The sequence below is a fragment of the Triturus cristatus genome, chromosome 5_1 (assembly GCF_964204655.1).
Source record: "Triturus cristatus chromosome 5_1, aTriCri1.1, whole genome shotgun sequence".
Taxonomy (NCBI): Eukaryota; Metazoa; Chordata; class Amphibia; order Caudata; family Salamandridae; genus Triturus; species Triturus cristatus.
In genome coordinates, this window is record NC_140587.1 from 384575288 (window position 1) to 384588982 (window position 13695).

Genomic DNA, 13695 nt, shown 5'->3' on the forward strand with positions numbered 1-13695 from the left:
TATAAAATGGTCGACATGTTTCAGCCGAGATGGTCACTTGACCCGGCTTTCTTCAGGACCAGTAACATGATGGATATAGAAAAGATGCTACTGCAGGAAAAAATATATATATTGGTGCAATGTGTGACACAAAAAATTGTGATCAAAACATGAACGTATGGATGTCAGATAAGACAGTGGCAATAGCCACCCTACCATACAAACAAGCTCGTGCTTTGACGTAAGAGAGATGTCTTCTTTCCTAAAAAGAATCAAAAGAATCGAATGTCACAAAATAACAACACACAGAAAAACACAGCATTACTAGCCGCTATTCAGCAGTGTCTACTCTACACTGCCAATTTTGACCAAAACTCAAATCGATGTTCGCCAACACACTGTTATGTAAACCATGTTGAAAACTCACCCAGCTTTATGTGGGAGAACTGCCTCACCTCACCCGGCTGACTGCTCGGAGATGGAGGCACCGCTCTGTTCAAATGTGGGGGCAAACAGACAAGTTGCACATTGATACTTGTCCTGTTCATGCTCTTCTCACATACCTTTAAACAATTTAACAAACCTAAAAAAACTAAAACATCAAAGACCTCCAGAGGACCCATGAATACATTATTACAGGTAGGTCGCGATATGTAATGATAAAGAGTTATTATGAAATAAAACAATGTGTTTATAATCAAAGAATTTGTTAAACAGTTATGACATGATAGCAGGAAAAATTGTGGCTTTATACCTTATATAGGGTACAAAAAATGGTGTGTCGCTGTATTGTCTTTGAACATGAACACAGCCTGATTTATTAGTGGAACAAAGTGTATATGGTCTACTGGTTCTAAACTGCCAGAGAGCTTAGCTTTCTACTGCCAATGAAAAGACCACTATACAACCAGCCCCCTCCTTCCTTACCTCTCCGTCGGTACTTCAGACTGGCCTCCGGGCTGTCTGGGAGGTAGGGGTAGGAAGGAGGAAGGTGCTTATATACCTGCCTCGATTGAATCACTGCGTTCAATTGGAATCAGGTGTGAGTGTCTCGGTAATCGCCTAGCTGCTGCCGGATAAATAGAGCATGCGCGGAAACTGGGACACAAGCCTAAGAACTAGCGCATGATCTAGATACATGCCACGACGCATGCGCGGTGTGTTGAACACACGGCGCAAGAATGGGCGATTAGCGTCTCTTGCAGGCGCAGGCGTACTGAAAGGGGCCCGCCTCGTATCGAAAAATCATCCGAGGGAAGGGGGGTGATCACGTGACAATGCTCTTCCTACGGAACAAGCAAAAACGAATACACAGTAATACACCTCAGAAAATTATCGATGGTATGGGCATCTCTGTAGTTTTACGTGGTAGTTAAATCCCTGCTTTCAGTGTGTAAAATAGGGGGACTAAAAGAAGAATGCTGCTAGGGAGTTCCATAGCGATAAACTCACAGCAATAGACGGCAAAGAACACAGAAATGAACCCCAGTATCCAATGGCCAGCATGACACATGAGGATACTATGGTGGCTAATAATAATGACAAACACTTATACCCATTTTGTGGAGTGTAAACAATGTGAACGCACATGGTTGCTAATATAATATATTATTGTATCAGTAAAGCTACCACTAATTGTAATTTACCAAATACACAGCAGCTTGGCTAGGATTGAGTGATGTATATGGTTCAATATAGGAGTAGATAGATTAGAGGCAACAGGTATATCTACCAAACGGTTTCACCACTCACAGTAGCTACTTAGCTAAATAACAGATGGAATCAAGTCATATAGCCTACAGTAGATTCACGTACAAATGTAGAAAATATATTTCAGCAAACAACGTTAATCATAGCTCGTTTTAATAGAAAAACATTCATCATTGCGTGTCTTGGGAGGAAAGCAAAGCCACGAGAGGGCAAATACCTCGCTGTAGAGATATCTCTCCGAAGTAGTGTCAACCTTCATAGGGCAAATATCACTTCTGATCAGATATCAAGTTACTCTTTGCAGATATCTAGAATTATGAAAACCTCTCAAAGATGTTCACATCTCAATGATTTGAGATTAACATTTCAGATTTATGTTTCAATCACTGAAGTTCAGATAGAGACCCACGGTATGGTATCGTTCAAGCCTTGTGTGTCTGTCTTAGATTTGAAAATCCACCTTTGTTCTTTAGAGAATAAGAATCTAGAGATGTCAGCTATGTGTTGGGGAATGGAGGGACGTTCCAACACAAGCCATCTCAGCTCATCTGCCTTGTGCTTCTTAGCCAGAAAGTGGTCCGTCAGGCAGGTAGATTGTTTCATGCAACGAATAGTACTCTTATGCTCGCTGATGCGGAGCTTAACTTTACGTGTAGTGTATCCTATATAGTGCAAACCACAGGGACACGTGATTCTATAAATCACACATTCCGAATTACAATTAGTGTGATTGTATAGTATCCAAGGGCGGTTTGTCCCTATATCCACTGATGTGGTCTTGATAGTCTGAGGGCAAACACTGCACGAGCCACAAGGAAAGTGGCCACGAACCGGGGGTAATGACCACAAGGTATTGAGCCCACAGGTTGGCTGCAGTAGTGGGCGTGTGTGGACCAGACTGTCGCGTAAACTTGGACCCTTCTTAAATGCAAACAGCGGGGGCAAGATGTTTTCAGATTCTACATTCAATATATGCCAGTGTTTGCGTACCGTTTTCTGTACACGGTTGGACAAAGTACAGAAGGTGGTGACAAAGGTAAGTTTCTCACTGGGGGTCCAGGATGTGCTGACATCCAATAAAGCATCTCTGTTATTATTCGATGCACGTTTCCATGCTTGTCGCACCAGGTGCTTGGGGTACTGTCTTGAACAAAGTTGGGTAGCTAGTTCTTTGGCATGTTTGTCGAACAGCTCCCTGGTTGAACAGTTCCTGCGTATGCGCAGGAACTGACCTACGAGCAGGTTTTCCCTAAGAGACTTAGGGTGGTGACTCTCAAAAGATAAAAGAGAGTTCCTCGACATGGGTTTCTTGTATAATTCACAGTATAGTGAATTCTCATGTACAAAGATAGAGATATCCAGAAAGGCTAACCGTTGTTGGTTGAACTCGATGGTAAAGTTCAGAAAGGCATTCTGTTGATTGAGCCAGGTGTGAAAAGACAAAATGTGCTGGCTTGTGCCCCGCCACACCACTAGTATGTCATCTATGTATCTCTTCCACAACACCAGATGGTGACGATATGGGTTGTTGCGGTTGAGTACATAGTTTTGTTCAAATAGATGAACATACAGGTTGGCGAGGCTGGGCGCAAAAACGCTACCCATAGAGGTACCAGACGTTTGAAGAAAGATCTGGTCTTCAAATCTAAAAAAAATTTCGGTCATGGCCAGTCTGGCACACTCCATAATAAAAGTGACGGGAGTCATACTGTCGAGGACACGTGCTTCCAGGAGTCCTCTGATGGAGTCTAAGGTTTCCAATTGTGGGATACACGTGTAAAGTGACTCCACGTCAAAGCTAGCCAAAAGGTCAGTGTCGATGTTAAACTCAATGTCAGGCAGGATGCGCAAGACATCAGACGTGTCTTTGAGATAGGTCGGCATCTCATTGACCATGGGTCGCAAAAACACGTCTACAAATTGGGACAGAGGCTCAAGCAATGAGCCAATCCCAGAGATAATGGGTCGTCCAGGAGGATGTCGTTGTTGTTTATGGATTTTAGGGAGACAGTAGAAATAGGGCATCACAGGGTTGCTGGTTACTAAAAATTTAGCCTCATGTGGCGTGATCCATCCCTCTGCCTCCCCTTCCTCGACCAAGTGTTTAATCTCTAGAGTTAATCTAGGTGTAGGATCTGTTTCTAGAGCCCGATAGAATTTGGTGTCTAGCAACTGTCGTAGGCATTCGGTCCGGTAGACAGCAGTGTCTTGTAGGACCGTTGCACCACCTTTATCTGCCGGCTTAATGATAACAGACGTATCGTTGGTCAGGTTCCGAAGTGCCAGTCTATCTTTTTTGGAAAAGTTACAAAAATTAGTTGACCGTGTGTCACAAAGTGACATCATGTCATGAGTTACCGCTTTCTCAAAAGTAGAGACTTGGGAGGGGACCTGATGGAGTAAAGGTGTAAAATTACTCTTAGGGCGTAGTCCAGTGTTGACGATGTTAGTGTCATCATTGAGGGACACATTCTCAGCCGACTCTTTGTTCTTAAAGAAAAAATGGAGTCGGATTTTTCTAAAGAATGTTTCAAGTTCACACCTTAATGTGAATGGATCACCTGAGTATGTGGGCACAAAGCCTAATCCTCTGTTAAGGACACTCTGTTCATCTTCAGTGAGTGTTTTGGAGCTAAGGTTGACAACGAGGTCATTCACTCGGTGCTCGGGTTGGAGATTTGTTGTTGATTGCCCCTCCTGCTCCGAGTATTCGGGAACGTCTGGTCCATTTGCCAATGGACCGTGGGAGTGCCTCTCCGTTTGCCTCTGGTGCGGCCCTGGCCCTGGTCTAAAAAAGACTGGTTAGGGAAAAATTGCTGTTGTGATGGATAGGCTTGCATGTGTGGTGGAAAGGGAGGTGGTTGGTAACCCCATGGAGCCGGTGGGCACCATTGGCCTTGATTGGGATAGAAATTTTGGGTTCCACGCCTCCTGTTGTATCTGCGGGACTGTCCTCTCCCTCTCCCTTGGGGGGCCCCTGTTGCAGAAGAGTCAGAATCATCAGATCCGAGATCTGACCCAGACGATGAATAATTGGACCCATATCGTCTACCTTTGTTATTAAATAGTGGGGCCATATAAGTATCACTTGTGTACGGGTAGATTTTCTCCCAAGAGAAACGTGACAGATCTTTCTTGAATTTGTCTATTTTGTTAATCAAGATGTTGTCTCTATATTCTTTATTCGTCTTATTGGTCTCATCCATTTGCTTCTTATAGAGGGCTGATGTAATAGTGGTTTTAATTTGCCCTTCTAATGTTTGGATTTCGATGAGAATAGTGTCAGCCTGGCGTTTCGCCGTGCTGATAATCAGAATTAGCCAGTCACGGGTACACCGCCAGGCGATAAGTGACCAATCACGTATAAATTGTTTATCAGTGAGGAACAATCTAGGTGCGTTGGTCACAATCAGACCAGTAGGAGCACATTTACCTCGCAGATATTCGGCCATGACTAAGCCATGAACTGCTGTACGAGACTGTGTCTTCCTAAGGTTAAGTAAAGTAGCCCAGTCATTTCTGGTAGGGAATCAAGGATGCCGGGGTTGTCCGACAATATATTATTCAAGGTTTCATCATCGAAAGCTAAACCTGCAAAGTCAGCCATCATGGGGGGGTACTGGAGGTCAAAGATGTTAGGGAGTGGAAAGACTACTAGAAGTCCCTAGAGTCTAAGACAAGACCCGCAGCCGTAGCTGCTCTAATCACCAAAGAATACAATTTAAGAAAGGGTCAAGAGGGACATTTAGTTTAAAGACTTCTACACCTCCAATGCCCTCAGATCGATACGCAAAAACTAACAGAAGGTGCAAAGTCTATTAGGAGGGGAATAGCAAGCTACTGACTGCTGTGTAAAAGAATACAGAAAAGTACAGAAAAATCCCTAAAGAGGTCAGGATAAAGCCGGGCAGGAGTTAAGAGTTCATCAGCCCACCCTTACTGGCGGAGCATCGTCATCTGAAACTCTGAGGAATAGAGGTCTGAGTTCACAATCGCAGGCCAAAAGGCTCTGCTAAGTGATAAGCCCGATTATTCCTAGAAGAAGAATACTCCTGCCAGGGGTTATACTCAAAACCTGAAGAGTATAGTGCAGTGCTCTAGTGTGAATGTGGGTTTAAAAATGAATACTCAGGCAAAAAATATGTTTATAAGGGATTACCTAAGTTTCATATCTAAAAAAACCATAGTCTTAAACAAAGATAGACTATTTCCTGGCTCAATTATAAAATGGTCGACATGTTTCAGCCGAGATGGTCACTTGACCCGGCTTTCTTCAGGACCAGTAACATAATAGATATAGAAAAGATGCTACTGCAGGAAAAAATATATATATTGGTGCAATGTGTGACACAAAAAATTCAATCAAAACATGAACGTATGGACGTCAGATAAGACAGTGGCAATAGCCACCCTACCATACAAACAAGCTTGTGCTTTGACGTAAGAGAGATGTCTTCTTTCCTAAAAAGAATCAAAAGAATCGAATGTCACAAAATAACAACACACAGAAAAACACAGCATTACTAGCCGCTATTCAGCAGTGTCTACTCTACACTGCCAATTTTGACCAAAACTCAAATCGATGTTCGCCAACACACTGTTATGTAAACCATGTTGAAAACTCACCCAGCTTTATGTGGGAGAACTGCCTCACCTCACCCGGCTGACTGCTCGGAGATGGAGACACCGCTCTGTTCAAATGTGGGGGCAAACAGACAAGTTGCACATTGATACTTGTCCTGTTCATGCTCTTCTCACATACCTTTAAACAATTTAACAAACCTAAAAAAACTAAAACATCAAAGACCTCCAGAGGACCCATGAATACATTATTACAGGTAGGTCGCGATATGTAATGATAAAGAGTTATTATGAAATAAAACAATGTGTTTATAATCAAAGAATTTGTTAAACAGTTATGTCATGATAGCAGGAAAAATTGTGGCTTTATACCTTATATAGGGTACAAAAAATGGTGTGTCGCTGTATTGTCTTTGAACATGAACACAGCCTGATTTATTAGTGGAACAAAGTGTATATGGTCTACTGGTTCTAAACTGCCAGAGAGCTTAGCTTTCTACTGCCAATGAAAAGACCACTATACAACCAGCCCCCTCCTTCCTTACCTCTCCGTCGGTACTTCAGACTGGCCTCCGGGCTGTCTGGGAGGTAGGGGTAGGAAGGAGGAAGGTGCTTATATACCTGCCTCGATTGAATCACTGCGTTCAATTGGAATCAGGTGTGAGTGTCTCGGTAATCGCCTAGCTGCTGCCGGATAAATAGAGCATGCGCGGAAACTGGGACACATGCCTAAGAACTAGCGCATGATCTAGATACATGCCACGACGCATGCGTGCTGTGTTGAACACACGGCGCAAGTATGGGCGATTAGCGTCTCTTGCGGGCGCAGGCGTACTGAAAGGGGCCCGCCTCGTATCGAAAAATCATCCGAGGGAAGAGGGGTGATCACGTGACAATGCTCTTCCTACGGAACAAGCAAAAACGAATACACAGTAATACACCTCAGAATATTATCGATGGTATGGGCATCTCTGTAGTTTTATGTGGTAGTTAAATCCCTGCTTTCAGTGTGTAAAATAGGGGGACTAAAAGAAGAATGCTGCTAGGGAGTTTCATAGCGATAAACTCACAGCAATAGACGGCAAAGAACACAGAAATGAACCCCAGTATCCATTGGCCAGCATGACACATGAGGATACTATGGTGGTTATCCTGACCTCTTTAGGGATTTTTCTGTACTTTTCTGTATTCTTTTACACAGCAGTCAGTAGCTTGCTATTCCCCTCCTAATAGACTTTGCATCTTCTGTTAGTTTTTGCGATACAATGGCTGACACATGCATCTGGGTGGGAGGGGAGGCTCCATCGTGATGGTCTGGGGAACGAGTTGGCCTGGGGTGAGTTGTTGTTCAGGCATCCCACCCCCAAACAGACCTCCCAGGGAAGATGTCTGCCTATGTGTAAGTTTGTATGGTGTACTGCAATGGCTTCCAACTGCTTCTGGGTGGGGGAGTGCTCCATCCTGCTCAGGTGTGGGACAGGGGGCATGGTGGGAGTTGTGGTACAGGCCTCCCATTCACAAACACACTCCCAGGGAAGATGGCTACCTACCTGTAAGTTTGTTTGGTGTACTGCAATCACTTCCAACTGCTTTTGGGTGGGGGAGTGATCCATCTTGCTCAGGTGTGGGACAGGGGACATGGTGGGAGTAGTGGTACAGGCCTCCCACCTTCAAACACCCTCCCAGGGAAGATGGCTACCTACTTGTAAGTTTGTTTGGTGTACTGCAATGGCTTCCAACTGCTTCTGGGCGGGGAGTGCTCCATTCTGCTCAGGTGTGGGACAGGGGGCATGGTGGGAGTAGTGGTACAGGCCTCCCACCTACAAACACACTCCCAGGGAAGATGGCTACCTACCTGTTAGGTGAAGGTGAACAATGCAATGGATGCCACATGCTTCTGGGTGGGAGTGAGTGCTCCATCCTGCTCAGGTGTGGGACAGGGTACATGGTGGGAGTAGTAGAGCAGGCCTCCCACCCACAAACACCCTCCCTGTGAAGATGGCTACCTACCTGTAAGTTTGATGTGGGTTATGTAATGGTTGACACATGCTTCTGGGTGGGGTGGAATAAGTGGGCCTGGTGGGACTTGTTGTGCTGGCTGCCTGTACACATGCCCCCATGGTAATGTTGCTAGCTACGTTTGGGGTGAATGGGAGTGAGTGGATGCTGGATCTGTGAGACATGTTTTTAAGAGTGTGTGGTGCAGATGAATGGAATTTGTCCTTGGTGGTGTAGCTTTGTAGTTGTGCAAGACAGTACATATCAGTGTAGTAGTGGTGATTTGTTTGCACTTACCAGCCTCCACTCCCCAGGTACTCATGTGAGACTCTCTGGATGCAGTATGGCAAGCACCTTCTCCTCCCATGTAGTGAATGGGTTTAGTGGAATGGGAGGGCCACAGCCAGCCCTGTCAGCCAGCTCACAGTTCTTGCTCCTCCTCTCTTTAACAACCCTCTTCAAGTCATGCCACCGCTTCATGATTTCCTTTTTTGATCGTGGGGTGGTCCCTACTGCATTGACCTTCTCGACTATCCTTGCCCACATTTGTGTTCTTGTGGCTAATGGTGTCTGTTGGACCAGGCTACCAAACAGTTGTGGTGTTGCCATGTTGTGTAGTGTGCAAAGTGGTTGTGGGTGCAGGGGTGTGAGTGGTGGGTGTGGTAGTGATGGGTATGGTGGGTGACGTGCAGGGGGTTAGTAGTGCAAGTGTGGAAGTGGTGGTGGTGCTGTGTGTGGTGTGAGTAGTGCTGGTGTTTTGCTTTGCTTATCCTTTGTTTTCAGGGGTAGTGGCCTTCAGTCTAGGAATGTTGCAAAGGATTGTGGTCAGGCAAGGGGCTGGTTTTATACTCAGCCATGTGGGTGTGTCTAAATGGGGTATTGCTATCAGGTGTGTTGTGTGGGTTGTCCTGGGATTTGTTATTTTTCTTTTTGCCATGTGGTTGTGTCATTGGAGTGTGTTTTGTGTTTTTGGGGGGCATGGCTAGTTTGCTGTGTGCACTTTGTGGCCTTATTGTGGGTTTTTTCATTCAGCCGCCAGATTTTTCACGGATCCTCCGCAGTGGTGGCTATGCAGCAGCTCTTCCGCCGGCTCTCCCATTCATCACTGTTTGCGACCGCGGCCGTTGGAAACAGCGGAACGTACCACGAGACCATCGGGGATATCCTAATTTCCCGTGCGGTGTCTCCGCTATACCTGCGGCGGGATGGTGTTTTTCCACAGCGAATCTGACCACCGCGGATGGATTTTGGCTATCTCCGCCCGCTACTGGCGGTTTTTCTTGGCCCTGTTCCGTCGCGGTCGGTGTTTTTTGGCGGTTGATCCAAATTTGGGCGCCGGTTTTTCCACGGTACAAGTGGGCGGTTGTTTTCCACTTCCATGACAGTCGGGGTGGTTTTCCGACCGCCATCCTAATAGACCCCTTAATGTTTGCTGCCACCATCTGAGCTGGATTCCACCTCCAACCCAGCCAAGCTCACTTCATGAGCTTCACACAGTTCTTTTTCAGCTAAGGCTCGCTCTATCTCCTTGCACTCCCGGTCCAGCTGTATCAGCCCCTGGTCATAAGTGAGGATCTGATTCCTTTCCTCATGAGCCAATCTTCCCCACAATGTTCCATTCTCAAGGCCACTGCCCTCTGGATATTCTGATTCCTCCTCAGTGTCATCTGACAGCGTTACTTCCCAGGGTGGTACTTCATAGCTAAACAGGGCTGCCTCAAGATCCTGCCTTTTGGATCTCCTCTTCACAGGTAGCGCCCACTCCTTGCAAAATACTTTTAGTTCCCTCATCGTGTAGATGTACAGGTGCCAAAAGTTGATTTCCATTTTGACAAGGCCCCACAGGTGCAACAACTAACAAGAGTTCCAACAACCAAATTCCAAAGGGAAACATGGAAAAATAGTACTGGTCTGCACTAGTCCAGTGATGTACAATAATCACTGTGGGTCAAGTACAAGTACAAGTTCAATTCCTCACCGCTGACGACCAATGTTAGAAATGGGGGTCTCCAGCTGGCAGAGGTAGGTACCTTTGTACTAAGTGGGACCTTTGCTTCTAGTCAGGGTAAGGGGGATACACAATATGGACAACCCCTGCTCACCCCCTGGGTAGCTTGACACGAGCATACAGGCTTATCCAAAAGGCAATGTGTAAAGTATCTGTACTCAAAACAGACAGTAATACAATGATAACACCGCAAATGGACACCACACCAGTTTAGGAAAAATAAAGTACCTTTATCTAAACTCAACAAGACCAAAATGACAAAAATCCAACATACAAGATATGACTTTAGAACAGTTATTGCACAAATAAAGCTTATAGAAAACAAATAGCTCCACCTGAGGCTATTGCGACGTTGTGACAGCAATAAATCCAAAGTACGGCGCAGACCGCGAGGAGGGTATTGTCGGGCACGGACTCACACGGACCCCCAAACAAACAATACCTTGGAAATTAAGTCTATGATGATGCACGGTGTTGTGGAGGTGAAGCGTCAGTGCCGAGGTCGAGGCCAGCTCCATGGCTGCTGCGGGGGAGGAGAGGCATTGTGTCAGCATGGAGGTGACATACCGAATCCAGGACGGGGGAAGTTGTTGGTGTCAGCAGTGAGGCATCCGTTTCGGTGATGATGCTAAGTCGGCGAGTTCGTGGAGTCACCCTCGGCGGTTATCAGCACAGCGATCACAAGATACAGGCGCTGGCGATGATGGAGTTGGTGTGAGTTCTGGCGGCAGGCACGACTGATAACTGCAGGCATCAAAGGGCGTCGGAGCTGCAGTGCAGAACGGGTGCCCCTGGCCTTGGTGCAGGTCTTGGCCTCACAATGGCGTTGCTGATGACGTCGGAGAGAGGTTTTCATGCTTCTCTTAGGTTTCTTCCAGCTCCCACCAGCAGCAACAATACCCAGAGGCCCAAAACTGGAATAGGCACCTCCAAGCAGGTGCAGCTAAGCCCCATTCAGCTTAGCTATGAGTCATCCAGGAAGTGCCAGGTGCACCACAACCCCTTCAGTGGCTGTCTACAGTGAATGCACATCCCCAGCTCCTGTCACTCAAAAACCAGACATTCAATACACAAACAGGCAATGGCACACAGAATGGTAAAACAAGAAAATGCCTACTTTCTAAAAGTGGCATTTTTCAAGCAGACAATTTAAAAGCCATCTTTACTAAATGATGCATTATTAAATTCAGAGTTCAGAGAGCCTAAACTTTATTTCTCTATCTTGTCCCAATTGGAAGTTATACTTGGAAGATGTTATAACATATCTCCCATTCTATCTGATGGGGCAGATAACCTTTCAACAGTGAAAAATAAAATTGGCAGTCTTTCACTATCAGGAAATTTTCAGACAAGTACATATCCTACCTTTCACATACACTGCACCCTGCACATGGGGGTACCTTGGGCCTACCATAGGGATGCTTTACATGTAGGTAGAGGAAAGGTTAGGGCCTGGCAAGTGGGTCCAATTGCGAGGTCGACATGACAGTTTAAAACTGCGCACAGATACAACAGTGGCAGGTCTGAGATAACTTTTCAGGGCTACCCATGTGGGTGGCACAATCAGTGCTGCAGTCCCACTAGTAAGGTCAGGAAAAATAAGAGGAAGCAAAAGGTTTGGGCCTAACCTTGCAAACAGGGCCAAGTCCAACACATCCTCACCGAGTGATCCCGTTTACGTACCACCACAATGAACAAAACCGAATCTGACTATTTGATTTCTTCTCTAATATTGTTATTACATAACTTTTTGATTTCATGCTTTACTTGTTCTCTGATAGCTAATAGAAGATTTAAGACTTTATGGGCTTTCAGGTGTTAATTGCTTTTCAATACAATCTTGTGCTTAACTACTTTTGGAGATGATTTTAGCCAACATTTGGATTTTTTGCACTATTCAACTAGCATGATTTGTTCCCTTGCCTCTTGTCCTAGTTGAATTCCCAGGGCAGCTTGATATGCCCACCCAGGAATTGCTGCACCTTTCTTAGCTATATGTAATCTTCTTTGTATACTCCAATACTTAAATCCAATATCTGACACAAAGTACCAACCATCTCAATCTTTTAGCCTCTATAACTTCTTAACTGTATGGTAAACCTCTGGACATTTCAATGATCCACACTTAGGGACCCATTAGGATGTCGGGCGGTGGCAACACCACGGTGCGGAAAAAAGCCATTTTCTGCCCGCGAGCAGCAGCCCACACGTCCGCCATATTAGTATGGCCAAACATAGGCCATTTCTCGACCGCCGCGGTGCAACGCGCACCGCCATCAAAGTGCGCCTGCCACCGCAGCAGTGGGAGCCAATGGAGACTCTCCGCCGTGCGGAATGACGTCCGCCCCGCTCCACAAATTAGGATGACTCAAACAAGCAGACGCACTGCAGCGGAGACACTGCCCAGCCAGAGTCGGCGGAAACTTGACAGCGGAGCGCGAAACCAGAGTCCCGGTCACAACCGCCATAGACCCAGCTCTACACGTCTTTCTAGTGCTGTACCTGCTACATCACCATGAACTTATGGACCGCCGCGTACACCGCCGCAGGTACGCAACAACACAAACACAACACACAACACATGGGCTGACACAGGGTCCAAATCCATATCAGACACCCTAGGGGGGGCAGGGACACATCCACAAGGGCACCCACACATCACCCACCTGCCACAAAGTCACCCCTCTGCATTCTGGACACACAGCTACCGCCACCATGCAGCAATGTTCTGGTCACGTCACTGCACCGGCGAACACAAGGAAATACATGCGCACAATGCAGAAGACAGGGCCGGTGCCAGGCATAGGCAGGGCACAAAGACCACAGGGCCACCCCCCTCCCACCACACACTAACACACCCCATGAAGGCACATGCCATGTGCCCCTCCTGTGCACACCATGCACAACAGCAAGCCAGGTCAATACACACCCTGCACCACACAACAAACAATCATGGAGACAGACACTGCAGGAGTGGCTGCACAGGAACCCACAACACACAGCACAGTAGCACAGGGCCAGGGAAACACACACACCACCACAACACCACACTCAGGAAAAAAAATGAGGGCAAGCAACAAATGAACACATACAAGGAATTAACATCGAAACGGACACACAGCCTGCACAGTCACACATACATACCACAGACTGACACACATACACACCCCAAATGCCAACAGCAATGGAGCACAACAAATAGGGAAACCAAAGTGAGCTGCACACACATGGAAGGCCATGGAGACACACAACAAGCATGTGTACATCACATCAACACAAGGAACAGAGAACAACACCCTCACACCATCAAAGCACACATGGCTGGCACAGTGAGTGAGCTCAAACCACAGACAGCTCAGTGCAACAACACAGGGAGACAGCAAGGCAAACCACGTATAGGCACAAGGATGAAAGGAAGG